This window comes from Saccopteryx leptura, chromosome 8, assembly GCF_036850995.1.
Source record: "Saccopteryx leptura isolate mSacLep1 chromosome 8, mSacLep1_pri_phased_curated, whole genome shotgun sequence".
NCBI lineage: Eukaryota > Metazoa > Chordata > Mammalia > Chiroptera > Emballonuridae > Saccopteryx > Saccopteryx leptura.
The window spans coordinates 84,499,255-84,512,255 of NC_089510.1; the positions used below are offsets into that span (position 1 = coordinate 84,499,255).

At 43.9% G+C, this 13,001-nt stretch overlaps 1 protein-coding gene across 7 annotated transcripts in view; it reads left to right on the forward strand.

Annotated features, from left to right (window-relative positions):
* Positions 1-13,001, forward strand: part of TNIK (TRAF2 and NCK interacting kinase) — a 400,443-nt gene that overhangs the window by 76,066 nt on the left and 311,376 nt on the right. The gene's annotated exons all lie outside the window — the stretch shown is intronic.

Genomic DNA, 13,001 nt, shown 5'->3' on the forward strand with positions numbered 1-13,001 from the left:
TGTGATGATTAGTTTCACCATCTTTTGGTTGTATCTTATTCTATAAATCAGAATAGGGTAGCAAATGCTGTGATAACAATCTTAAGAGAGGAACTACAGCTAAAGGCTATTTCTTCCTCCCTTCCTCCCTCCCTCCTTTCCTCTCTCCTTCCCTCCCTTCCTTCTTCTGTTTTATAAGTGAGAGGCTGGGAGGCAGAGACAGACTTCCGCATGTACACGGACCAGTCTCCACCTGGCAAGCCCCTTACCAGGCAGCGTTCTGCTCCTCTGGGCCACTGCTCCATTGCTCAGCAACTGCCCTGAAGCCAGGCCATGGAGCCATTCTTGGTGCCTGGGGCCACCTCTACTCAAACCATTCTAGCCATGGCTGTGGGAGAGGGAGAGAGAAAAAGATGGGGGGTGGGTGAGGGGTAGAGAAGCAGATGGTTGCTTCTCCTGGATGCCCTGACTGGGAATTGAACCCGGGACTTCCACACGCCAGGCTATACCACTAAGCCAACTGGCCAGGGCATAAAGGCTATTGCTTAACCATGCCACATGTCCAGAACGAGTCAGAACTCTATTCATCAGCTTCCCGAGGACACAGTCTTGTGGAGGCTTCATGCCCACCTATGCTTCCAGTCATCACAGTATCTCACATAGCAATGAAATATTCCATCTGAAAGCAGCACATCACTTCCACTCACATTGCATTGGCCAGACAAATCATGTGGTTAAACTCAACTTAGGGGTCTTGAAGTCCTACCCCGTAACATACTGGCAGGAGGAGAACAGGAATGTTTGTTGAACAACTTAGTGATTGCCTTCTCTAACCAGGGATCACAAGGCTAATGGAGAAGAGTACTTTAAAGAAGAACTGTTACTTAAACATAAATAAATAAAAATATCTGAATTGTAAACTTTAGACCAAATGAGTTAGAATTCAGCTACATCAAACAGAAAGCCCAAGGTGTTAGTGGGTTCGGGAAGATAGAAGTGTTATTTCTCTCTCATGATAAAGAAGTCCGGACAAAGGCAGTCCAGTGGCAGCACAGTCGTTTTATGATCAGCAGAGACTTAGGATCGTTTAGTTGTTTTGCTGTTAAACCCAGCAGGAGGCTTCCATTCTTAAACTCACTTCAGAGTCAGAAATTGCTGCAGAGTGCCAGCCATCACACTTGCATTCAAGGCACCTGGAAGGAGGAGGGTGGAGGACACAGGAGAACTTCTTTTAGCTAACTCATCTCCATGTGAACAATGCTTTTGAAAGTCCCACACAATAATTCTGCTTTCATAGCATTGGCCAGAACTTAGTCACATATTCATCCCTAACTTCAGTGGAGCGAGAGCATGTAGTTTTGACCCGGGGTGCATTGCCTCACAACTAAAATTGAGACTTTTTGCTATTAAGGAGCAGTGGGATAAATGGATATTGAGTGGTTTGAGCAGTCCCTGCTATCATAACTTAAGATGCAAGGTTTAGTTAATAGGAATAAGAAAGGAAAACTGTTCTATATACTATCATTTTCTAACTAATGCTCCACAGAAGACCAGGGTTCAGAGAGCTACAAAAATCCCTTAAAAAAAAAAAAAAGTATTCAACAGCCAAGTTTGGGTTTAGGAAATGTGAAAAGCTTTTGCCTCTCTGGGAGATTCACAGGGAACATTAATATATCAAAAGCTCTGAGAAGCCTTGCAGTAAAGAAAGAGCTACATTGCTAATCTTTTAAATCCAGTGTCCCCAAAGTTATTTGACAATGGAAATGCAACACCCTTGGAAGCCTAGAGAAACAGAGAAATTTAGCTTTACCGGCATGAATCAGCCAAAAATCTTTTTAGCTCCTTGAACAGATGGTATAATGTTCCCATTCCAAAAATTATCTGCCTTGTTAAACAAACAAAGAAATGAAAAAAACAAACAAGACAAACAACAACCGTATATATGCATGTTAGCCTAGCCATAGGACAGAAGCCTTGATGAGAAGAAGTAAATCAGATGCCAGAGAAGCCCTGCTATACGCAATCTGTATGAGTCGGAACTGCCCAGCCACCTGTGCCGTTAGTGGTGCCACCAAGGGATGGACTGGACTGGGCTCCTTCCAGTCTGCCAGGTAGATGTTGGTGGGCTCTTGGCCCTCCTTCCCCACTCTGGAAGGAGAGTATAAGGAACCGGGCTGGCCAATATTAACCTCCTCACCTCATAGAGAGGGCCTGTTATCAATTGCATGGTTGCTCATAGGTGTCGGGAGAAATGCTGAAAAGCTTTCAAGCAAATATAAATGATTGTTGATCTGTTTTAAGCAGGTGGTAAACGAGCGCTTTTGGGGGAGGGTGAAGGCCCTTCTTTCTAAAATGGAACCTTGGATGGTTTCCTAATCTTTCTTATTTAATTATTTAGGTAATCAGTTCTTGTCTTTAAAGTCCATCTGCTGCTATTGCTATCTTTTTTCTTCATCTAAGCATCTTCAAAAAGGCAAAATGCCAAAATCTTTGCGAGTCTGGTTCCCATCATTTTGACCTTGTGTTGCTGGAAATACTGGAAAGTTACCCTGCCCTGACAGGCCTGGTGAGATCCCACGTTTGTGTATTTCTGTACACAGTATGACACATTTCCCCAATGGCTGGATAATCTCCACAGCATTCTGATGATGGGATGGAAAGGGCCAGGGTGGGGGCCTTGATGTGCATATTGACAGAGCGACGTGCCGTGTTAGAGCTTGACAGACTGTGGGAGAGTCGAGGGAAGTTCTGGAAGGTGAAGATCCTTGTCCTTATCCACTGTCTTGTGTCCTAGCATCCTGGGCAGGTTTTCATTCTGCTTGATGGAGTTAGGATGACTCTCCCTGATGGGGCTGTGCTGTGTCTCTGAACAGAGCAGTGGGCGTTGTTCATGCACACGCATCTGCTGGCAGGTTGTGAGTATGGCTTGGGAACTCCAGGTCAGGAAGCATGAGGAGGGCTGGCCCTTGAATCTCAATGAGTGACAAAGGATTAAGGTACCTGTGTATCAAAATCAGGAGAAGAAAGAATTCCGGTTAATATTATAAGTCCTTCTTGTGTTATTTTTTTAAATCTAATGGTCTTATATATATACTGCTCACAATAATTAGGGGGTATTTTATCGCTTATTTATTTTTGAAATATCCTCTAATTTTTGTGAGCAATATATATGCCCAATGTATGTAGTGAACACAATAAATTTTTATTAGCCTCTTTGTTTTTTCCTGTAAGGAAATAGTTGGAAGCTGAGATAAATATGAGTATGAATCTGCAAAGTCTGTGAACTGAGGAAAATATATTTTGAAAAATTCCATTTATCTCTTATGCAGGTATGTACATGAGACCTATCAAGTCGACTCTCTCACTGACATCATATTGGAAGTATGTGATAAATATCAGTACATCAGTTCTGAGTGTAAATTAAATTCATGTCCTAACTCAGGCACCTGGAATTTAGGACTGAGTACAGGTGCTTCCCCTTCCTCTCCAGTTCCCCCCCGTCCCTACTCCCTTCCCTGCCAGGCCCGCTGTTTTTAAGGACAACGAATGATTCCTTTGGTTTATCAACAGATTTTATTGAACAGAGGAGAAAAATTAGAAGTCAGAGGACTTGGGGTCTTGACCGAACTCTACCACTAATTAGGTGAGAGCTTGTTTAAGGCTTCTAAACACTCTTGTTGGAGCAACTTGTGATTTTATGGGTGTATAGCACCTACCCAGGCCTCACTTTGCTCTTCTGTAAATTGGGAAAGGTGATTTTTATTGATAAGATCTCAGAAATCTGTGCTTATAAATGTCAGAGACCTTGCAGCCTTGTGGCTGTTGGTGGTAGAACTGGTGATGTGGAGACTTGATTCATCCAGAAATATTTACTGAGTGTTTATAATGTCCCAGTTACTAATCTGAGTTTTAGGGATACTGCAGTAAACAAAGCCAATAGAAGTAATTTCTTCTTGGAATTTGTATTCTAGAATGAAGTGTCATTAGCAGACACTTTGAGCACTTACAATATGCCAGACATTACTTTAAATGTTTTATATATATTAATTATTTTGTCAGATAATTCTGTGTAGTAAGTACTACTGTTGTCACTGCTTTACATAGAGGAAACAGAATGGTGAAGATCACACAGCTGGTATATGGTGAAGCTAGGGTCAGAATCAGGCTTTATGGCTGTGGAGTCTGTAGTCTTAACTACTGTGGTATACTGTCTCTCACTGTCAATTAGATGGCTAACTTAAAGCAATCATGTTCATCCTAGCTTTTGGCAAAGGAGGCAAAAAAAGACTATAGCTTTGGATAGAAAATGGAGGCCCCCTTGGCTGGCCTCTCTGGGACTCAGGCCCTGATGGGAAGGCAGAGGCACTGAGCACCCACGACACACCCCACTGTGGCGTTCTCAACCACTTGGCTGCTGGTGTCTGTCTGGTTGGAGGCGCTGACCTTCCTCTGGCTCCGTGGTTAAACCTCAAGGCCTTCACCAGTCCTATAACCCGAAGTTAATTTCAGCATTGGCCCTTTGTAGAGAAGTGAGTAATGATGGCCTTGGAATAAAAGAAATCTGGATTTAAATACTGGCTATACTGTTCGCCAGTATTGTCACCTTGGGGCACCTTTCACAAGATGAGCAGCAAGAGCAATAATGTCAGTAGCTTTATTTGGTAAGCACTGCTGTACATTGTGCTGAATGCTTTATATATGATCCTCAAGATAATCCCCATGCACGGTATTTCTACCCTTACTTTATAGTCCGGTCTTTGCTGCTGTTTCTATCGCATTTGTTTTACCTTGGACAAGTTACTTAATTCCTTGAAGCTTTGGTTTCATCATCTGAAAATTGGGGTTAGTAATATCTACTTCTCATGATTGCTGTGAGGATTAAATATGAAAATGTATATAAAGCGTTTAGGCTGTTGTGTATCCAAGAGACGGTGATAACGATCATTGTAGTTTAAGGTTTATAGCTATTAATCTGAGGAGCCGGCTTTCCCATCTGATTCCAAAGACTGCCTTTTTTGAGGACAGGCTAGAGCTGCAGCGTCCCAGTGAAGCAGGTGAGGAGGGGCAGGGGGCCTGGGAAGCTGCTTCACTACTGATGGCTGTTCAGTAGAATGTTGAACTTTCAGCTGAACAGGAGGTGGGAAGACTCCGGTCTCCCTGGCCCGATGGCTGGAAGCTTCGAGGACGGTGTTCCTTGAGGCTTGGCTAGGACTACATCTTGACATAGCCAGGAGCGAGCATTGCTAAAAGGACACCAGTACCATTTAGCCAGCCACAGCTGTACGGGGCAGATGGCAGCCTGCAGTCACCCAGCAATCAGACCACCTTTCCCAAAGGACAAGGCTGGGTATGTGGAGCTGGCAGGTACCCAGCACGGCCACATGCAGGATGCAACCTGGGAAAAGGCAGGCCAGGCGGGTTATCTTGCTTCACAAATGGGAAAACCAAACAGGAGAACTCAAATAACACGAGCAAGGATGGGGTCCAACATTTTTGCACCAATCACCTGATAAATTGCAGTTTAATTTGTTTTATATAGATGACTAAGTGAGAAAATGCAGCAGACTTTTAGCTTTATTTTCATACACATACATATACATATTTAATTTTTTTATCTCTCTCTCTCTCTGTGTGTGTGTGTGTATATATATATATATATATTTTTTTTTTTTTTTCACTTGAGATGCCTAACTTGGGCAGTATGTTAATGAAGATAAATCTAGGCTGTGTTCTAGATCTCCCAGGCAGATACTCTTGGAGCACCTTCCACTTTTCCCAACTGTCACTTGTCATTGTAATTTAATGAGTTGTGTGCGTGTAGGTATTTGCTCATGTCTATTTTCTTCATTGGACTGAAAGCGCTCTCTGCTTCTACCTCAGATGGGGGGGGGGGCAGAGTGGAGCTTAGGGCCTGAAAAACTCCACTGTGGTTGCAACACCTTTGGCTCCTCAGGCCCTCGCTACAGTAGAAGGAGGTTCAGGTGAGTCTAACACGTGCTTTGAGGGACCTTGTTTGGCTGTGAGTGCAGCCCAGACTGGAATTGGGGGTGTCGCAGCAGCACAGTGTGTCCTAGTGCTGGGCTTCCTTTGGCAGAACGATGGTGCTGAAAAGCTTGAAGGCTCAAGATAATCGTCGAGAGTTCTCCTGTTCCTGTTTTCTTTGTTCTGTTTTGCTTTTCTAAGCATATACTTGTCAGTGAGGCTGAAACTGAACAAAACAGCTGCTAAATATGGTTCTAAGAGAAATAACATTTTGGTCTTTTTAAGGCCCCTGAGTTTGGAATAAGCGCAGTCCGTTGGCAGATGTCAGTGGGGAATCTGGGTGTAGGCAGTCACTCTGGGAGCCCGAGCAGCCACCCATGCTCTGCTGGGGTCTGCTTCACCGTGCCAAAGGGCTGGTGGGGCAAATGAAAGAGCTGTCACAGGATGGTTGCCTTTCAGAGCAGTTTGGGAGAAAGGGTGTGTAGAGTCTGTTCAAGCCATTGCTCATGATCTCTCCCAATCTCTCTTTTAATTTCATTTTCAGAGCAGGGAGGAGGATTTGGGAAGACTGACATTTTTTATGATGCTAAGAAGTAGTTTCAGTCTAGTTTTGGATTTAGTCTAGAGATGCTATTTAGTGTTAGGATAAATCCAGTATCATTCAGGGGACCTTGAAGAATTAAGTATAACCCAGGGACTGACTATGAATATTATCCTCTAGAGATCTTAAATCCCTCCACCCTGTTGTGAAGTCAGGCTTAAACCTGACACTGTTGGCCTGAATTCTGAATTTCATCTGGTAGATGAGAGAATTCATTGTGCCATCCCAGAAGCCCCAAAGAGTTAATGTGTCTTTCCAATAGTCTCACTAATTTCTAAAGACACATCTGTTTGTTCATAAATACCTGACCCAGTTTATTAAATAAGTTTTGCTATTGTTTAAACACACACACACACACACACACACACACACACACACACACACACATGATTTGCTTTTACTGGCTTTATTAAACAAAAGTATATGAAATACAGACTGAATTTTTCTGTGGCATGTTTTTTTGTATCTTAATGAACATGTTTTCAAAGAGAAATAAAGGAGATTAATGTATATGAAAGTCCTGTTATGTCTCAGGCCTTGGGCTAGACCAGGGGTAGTCAACTTTTTTATACCTACCGCCCACTTTTGTATCTCTGTTAGTAGTAAAATTTTCTAACTGCCCACCAGTTCCACAGTAATGGTGATTTATAAAGTAGGGAAGTAACTTTACTTTATAAAATTTATAAAGCAGAGTTACAGCAAGTTAAATCATATAATAATAATTACTTACCAAGTACTCTATGTCGGATTTTTGCTAAGTTTGGCAGAATAAATCTTTATAAAACAACTTACTATAGTTAAATCTTTTTATTTATACTTTGGTTGCTTCGCTACTGCCCACCATGAAAGCTGGAACACCCACTGGTGGGCGGTAGGGACCAGGTTGACTACCACTGGGCTAGACTATACACTTCCACACACCTCAAAGTCACCCTGTGAGGGAAGCAATATTGTCTTTATTTTAAAGATGAAGAAACTGAGACTCAGAACAGTTAATGAAACTTGCTCAAGGCTGGAGAGCTAGCAAATGGTAAGGTAAGGGCTGGGGATTTGGATTCCATGAAGCTGATGGAGCAGTGAGTGGTCAGGAGCCCAGGGTCTGGAGTGTGACCAGTCTCGTATGCCTTCTGGCTCAGCCACTCATCGGTAATGTGATCTGTACCAAATGCTTAATCTCTATGCACCTCAGTTTCCTCATCTGTAAAATAAAGACAGCACTAATTTCTGCTTGATAGAGCTGTGATAATTAAATGACCTATTTATAGAAAATGCTTAGACTAGTGCCTGGAATATATATGTTCATGAAATGTTAGCTATTAGTGTGATTTTTTTATTATGGTAACTAAATTTGCTTTTATCAGTACTTGTTGAAAAGTTACATTTCTTTCATGGAACAGCTGGCCTTTTGAAATGCTGTAGGTATATTTCATTATGAAATAATGTAAATGACTCTACCTTCGAATTAAATTTTCTTCTCAGCCTCCCAGCAAAGGTTAAGATCTGAATAAAGGCATGTGTAGCCAACAGGGATTCCTGACTTTGGTAAATGTCAGTGATTTGCTCTTTTCTCCTTGGTGTGTGTAACTTTCTTTCATGCTACCTATCCTGGCTTTAGGAGCGGCTGAACAAACACACGAGGGGGAGAATTAAGCTGATTCTTGTCTCTCAGCTTTCCTGTCTTTATAACATGATCATTAGGTACACCACCTTCCCCTTGTTGCTTGCACATGGCCTCATCCTGACAGCCTGTCCTCTCAATGCACAGGAGGCAAAGATTGCTTTATAAATTTTCTTCAGAGCTGGGAATACCACAGAAGCTTTGCCTGTGACAGTTTTGTGCAGTGAGGTGCGGGGTCAGGGGGATTGAAGGGGCAGTGGCTGGGACAGCGAGTCTAGATTGAAGAAGAAATGACCTAAGTTTGCTAGACCTTGGGCTCTGCATTTCAATCTCATTTTTCTGACTTTGTCTACACATATTGTGGAGAACTGGGGGTGAGACATCAGCCTAATTTAGTACGTAGCTATTGCTAGCAGTTATGTATGGGACATAGTGCTCAGTGCTGGGAAATACTGATAAATATGTTACAGTCCTTGCTCTTGGGGCTTTTGTAATTCAACAAAGGAGGGAAGCAGAGGAGGGCCCAGCGTTCTGTGAAAGCAGGTATCCTAGAGCTGATACGCAACATGCTTTGAGTGCAGAGAGGCGGTGCCTCTAATTTGAGAAAGGCTTCCCAGAGGAAGGCGCAAACTGGGCTTTCAGGGATGGGTTTGCCTGCTTGAGAATGGAATAATCTTGGCAGACAGACGTTGTGGACCAAGGCACAGGGACAGGACCAAGTGCGAGGTATGAGGGAAGTGGCGGGTGGGATGAGATGGTTGCTTGTAGCACAAGTTGATGGAATACAAGGCTGAGAGGGAAAGGCGGGCTGAAGAATGAAAGGATATCACTCTCAGTTTGAACCATGCGCATGCATGTTGTGTTTAGAAATGCCTATTTGAGAAAGATCGGTTTGAAGGATAAATTGAAAGGCAGAAAGAACTGATTGAAAGTATATGGTCCCAGCAAGAGCTAGTGAGGCCTGCTGCATGAATGGAGTGGACTCGATGGACATGGCAGACGTCTGGAGATAAAATTATCGGCCCACAAACAACATGAGAATAGAACCTTGGTGTCCCCCTACCTTTAAGGTATGGGCAGAAGAAACAGGATCTGTGAGAGACTGAGTGGTGTATTGGAAGACAAAGGAGGGAATATATTTTCAACAAGAGGGTGATACTCAGCAGTATCAATGCCTCAAAAGGGACAACCAAGACAGAACTGATAGAAGACCACTACAGATAAGAGGTTGATGTCATTGGGGATCCTTGGGAGAAATTACAGATGACTCTTGAACAACACGAGGGTTGGGGTTACTGTTCCCCCACGCAGTTGACAAGCCATGTAGAAATTTGACTCCCCCAAAACTTAACTACTAGTAGTTTGCCCTTGACTTTTGGAAGCCTTAGTAATAACATAAACAGTTGATCAATACTTATTTTATATGTTATATGGATACATACCATATTCTTACAGTAAAGTAAGCTAGAGAAAACAAAATGTTATTAAAATTAGAAGGAAGAGAAAATACATTTACAGTATTTATTTTAAAAAATCTGCACATAGGTAGATCTATCCAGTTCAAACCTGTGTTGTTCAAGGGCCAGCTGTGCATTTCAGTCCTGGGAAAGTGGAGAGAACAGCTGAATGCTTACCATGTTCAAGCTGTAACACTATTCCAGAAGAATGTAACTCAGAATTACATGATTTGTGTAAGTACATATCACAGACATCTACCCCTCCAGGTACTTGGTTTGGGGGTAGAGAAGAGGAAAGCTAAAGGTCAGTGCTGAGTACAACTGTCCCTAAACAAAATCTCTGCCTTCTGCTTTCCCAGGGTCTCAGAGAGCTCCTTCTTGCAAAGACCATGACTGTGCCATTTTGCTTCCTACTGTCAGCATACTGTAGACCGTAGGTGCTTATAGGCTCTCCTCTAGTTCCAGACTTACTCATCTCTAGCCATGATGCTTGTAGTACATGCTGTGATATGTCCCCCAGATCCCCTCTCCTCAGCCGAGGCCCTCATTGTCCACCTGCTGGGAGTGAAGGCAGCTAGCGATGTTCTTACCTGGGAATTGTCCTCAGCTGGAGCATGTTGCTTCATCCCAGATCATAAGCTTTGGGATGGGAAGGAGGACAGCTTGTGTGCAATGACGAATCAGTGGAGGGGGAGACAAAGGCTCCCCTGCCTCAGAGTAGGATCCTTTTGAAGAGTCATCCCAGATTCACAGCTCCTGTGCATCCCAGTTGAACTCTTGCGTCTGCTCAGTCAAGCCTTTCTCCTTCCACTCCCCCACTGCCAATAAATTTAAATAAATTCCCTCTATGTAAATTTAAGTGATTTTCAGAGTCTATTTTCTGGGGAATCAGCCTCAGTTGGTGATTGTTTTCGGATTGGTTGTCTACCCAAAAGGGGTCGCCAAAGTCCGTAGTCCCTCTGACCTTTGTCTCTGATGCCCTGGACGTGTCCAGTAGAAGGAGCCTTTCTCCCAGTAGCTGGAACGAAAGTCTTAGTTGGACCATGTGCCCATTAATGAACTTGAAGTCAGCTGCTTACCTCCTCCCAAGACCTACCCATTAAACCTCAGCCCTAGGGACAGGTCCTTGACGTGGGTGACCTCTGGGTGTAGAAGCTGGTCCCCGCTCTGCACCCTGTTTCTGTTCTCACTCTTCCCTCTACCCCTTTTATGCTTCCCACACTCCTTAAGTAGTCACTGTCCTGCATTGACACTCTCTCTCTCTCTCTCTTTGGTGAGAGGAGGGGTGATAGTGAAGAAGACTTCCCCATGTCTGACTGGGATCCACCCGGCAACCCTGCCTGGGGCCGATGCTCAGTGTCAGGCTATTTTTAGCACCTGAGGCTGATGTGCTCAGAACAGCCAAGCTATCCTCAGTGCCCAGGGCCATGCTCAAACCAATCAAGCCACTGGCTGTAGGAGGAGAAGAAGGAAAAAAGGGGAGAAGGAAGAGGAGAGAAGCAGATAGTCGCTTCTCATGTATGCCCTGACCCGGGATCAAACCTGGGACGTCCATATGCCCAACTGATGCTCTATCCAGTGAACCACCAGACTAAGGACAGCCTGCATTGACTCTCTCTGGTTCATATTTTTTTTTTATCCAAGAAAAATGAATGTTGAAAACACAATTGAGATATTTCAAGCAAATGTAGAACCTCGCTGGAAATTTGTTGCAAAAACAGCACTGAGCAAACAAACTACTGGGAACACAGCTTAGAAACAACGGCAGCTGCCACTATTTGTGGGCTGCTTTTTCGCTTTTCCCCATTTGTTTCTAATTCATTTGTAATAAAACCTGCTTACTAGTAATTTAACAATTTTTCTTTCCTATCCTGAGGCCTCCCAGTTGGCCTTGACCTTGTCTTTTAGTGGTGGGGTCTCTGTGGACGCACCGCAGGCCTCATTGTGTTCTCCTGTTTCATGGTTCTGTCTGGACCGGCGTCCACACCTCCCTGACAAGGTGGGGTATAGCCGGAACGCATGGACAGTTATGTCTGTCACGACATGAGTCTGGAGTATGGTTTTTTGCCCTTCTGGCTTTATAATAATGGGTAATGCTAATTCCTATCTTCCTCAGCAACTAAGCGCTCCAACTGTTGTTTTTTAGTGTTGTTTTGTTTTGATTTTTGTCTTCCATGGGGAATCTTTGAAGGCACACAGCAAATGGCTTTTCTTGGGCCCCGTTTACTAAAGACTGTAACTTTAAAGAACACTGACTTGGTACACCCAACCCACTTGTCTCGTTCCGTGGGAACAGCAGCCTGGGAGCAACTCTCCCGCTTCCTGTGCTGCTCATGGTGTGGAGTTCCTCAGCTGAAAATCATTGGCTGAGAGTTGATAGCTGACTGTTCGCGGCGTGGTGCTGGCCCTCACTCACTCTTCACCAGAGCTCTGCTGGGCAGACGCCAGCCCCGTGTCATGCGCTGGGAGCCTGAGTTGCTCTCCCGGGGTATGCTAGAGTCACAGCCTGTCAAGGCAAAGCCGGTGTTTGACCCAGATCTCAGTCTGAAGTCCCAGCTCAGGCTTCCCCCTCCCACCTCTCAGCCACCCTGATGTACTGCAAAGCTCTCAGATGAGTGTTGACTGGCCACAGTAACTGCTTTTAGGCAGTCTTTTCTTTGTCCCTTAGATGCCTAACAATAAAAAATTAGGAGATCTTACATTAAACAAAACGTTCAGTTTTTCTTGGTTAAAAAAAAAAAATCATTGACCTGGCAATACTGTACTCATAGGTTTACAGTACAATTGTTCCAGCTAAGTAAAATTTCACCCCTGACCCCATCTCATCCTAAAGAGACATGACTTCTTTAGTTTGCCACAGGCCTCAGCTACCCTACTTCTCTTATGTCACTTGCCTGGCCTCTGTGGACATTTAAGTTTGTGCTTCTTTCTTTCTTTCTTTCTTTCTTTCTTTCTTTCTTTCTTTCTTTCTTTCTTTCTTTCTTTCTTTCTTTCTTTCTTTCTTTCTTCTTTCTTTCTTTCTTTCTCTCTCTCTCTCTCTCTCTCTCTCTCTCTTTTTTACAGAGACAGAGAGTCAGAGAGAGGGACAGATAGGGACAGACAGACAGGAATGGAGAGAGATGAGAAGCATCAATCATTAGTTTTTCGTTGCAACACCTAGTTGTTCATTGATTGCTTTCTCATATGTGCCTTGACCATGGGGCTACAGCAGACCGAGTAACCCCTTGCTCAAGCCAGCAACCTTGGGTGCAAGCTGGTGAGCTTTGCTCAAACTAGATGAACCTGCGCTCAAGCTAGCGACCTCGGGGCCTTGAACCTGGGTCCTCTGCATCCCAGTCTGACACTATATCCACTGTGCCACCGC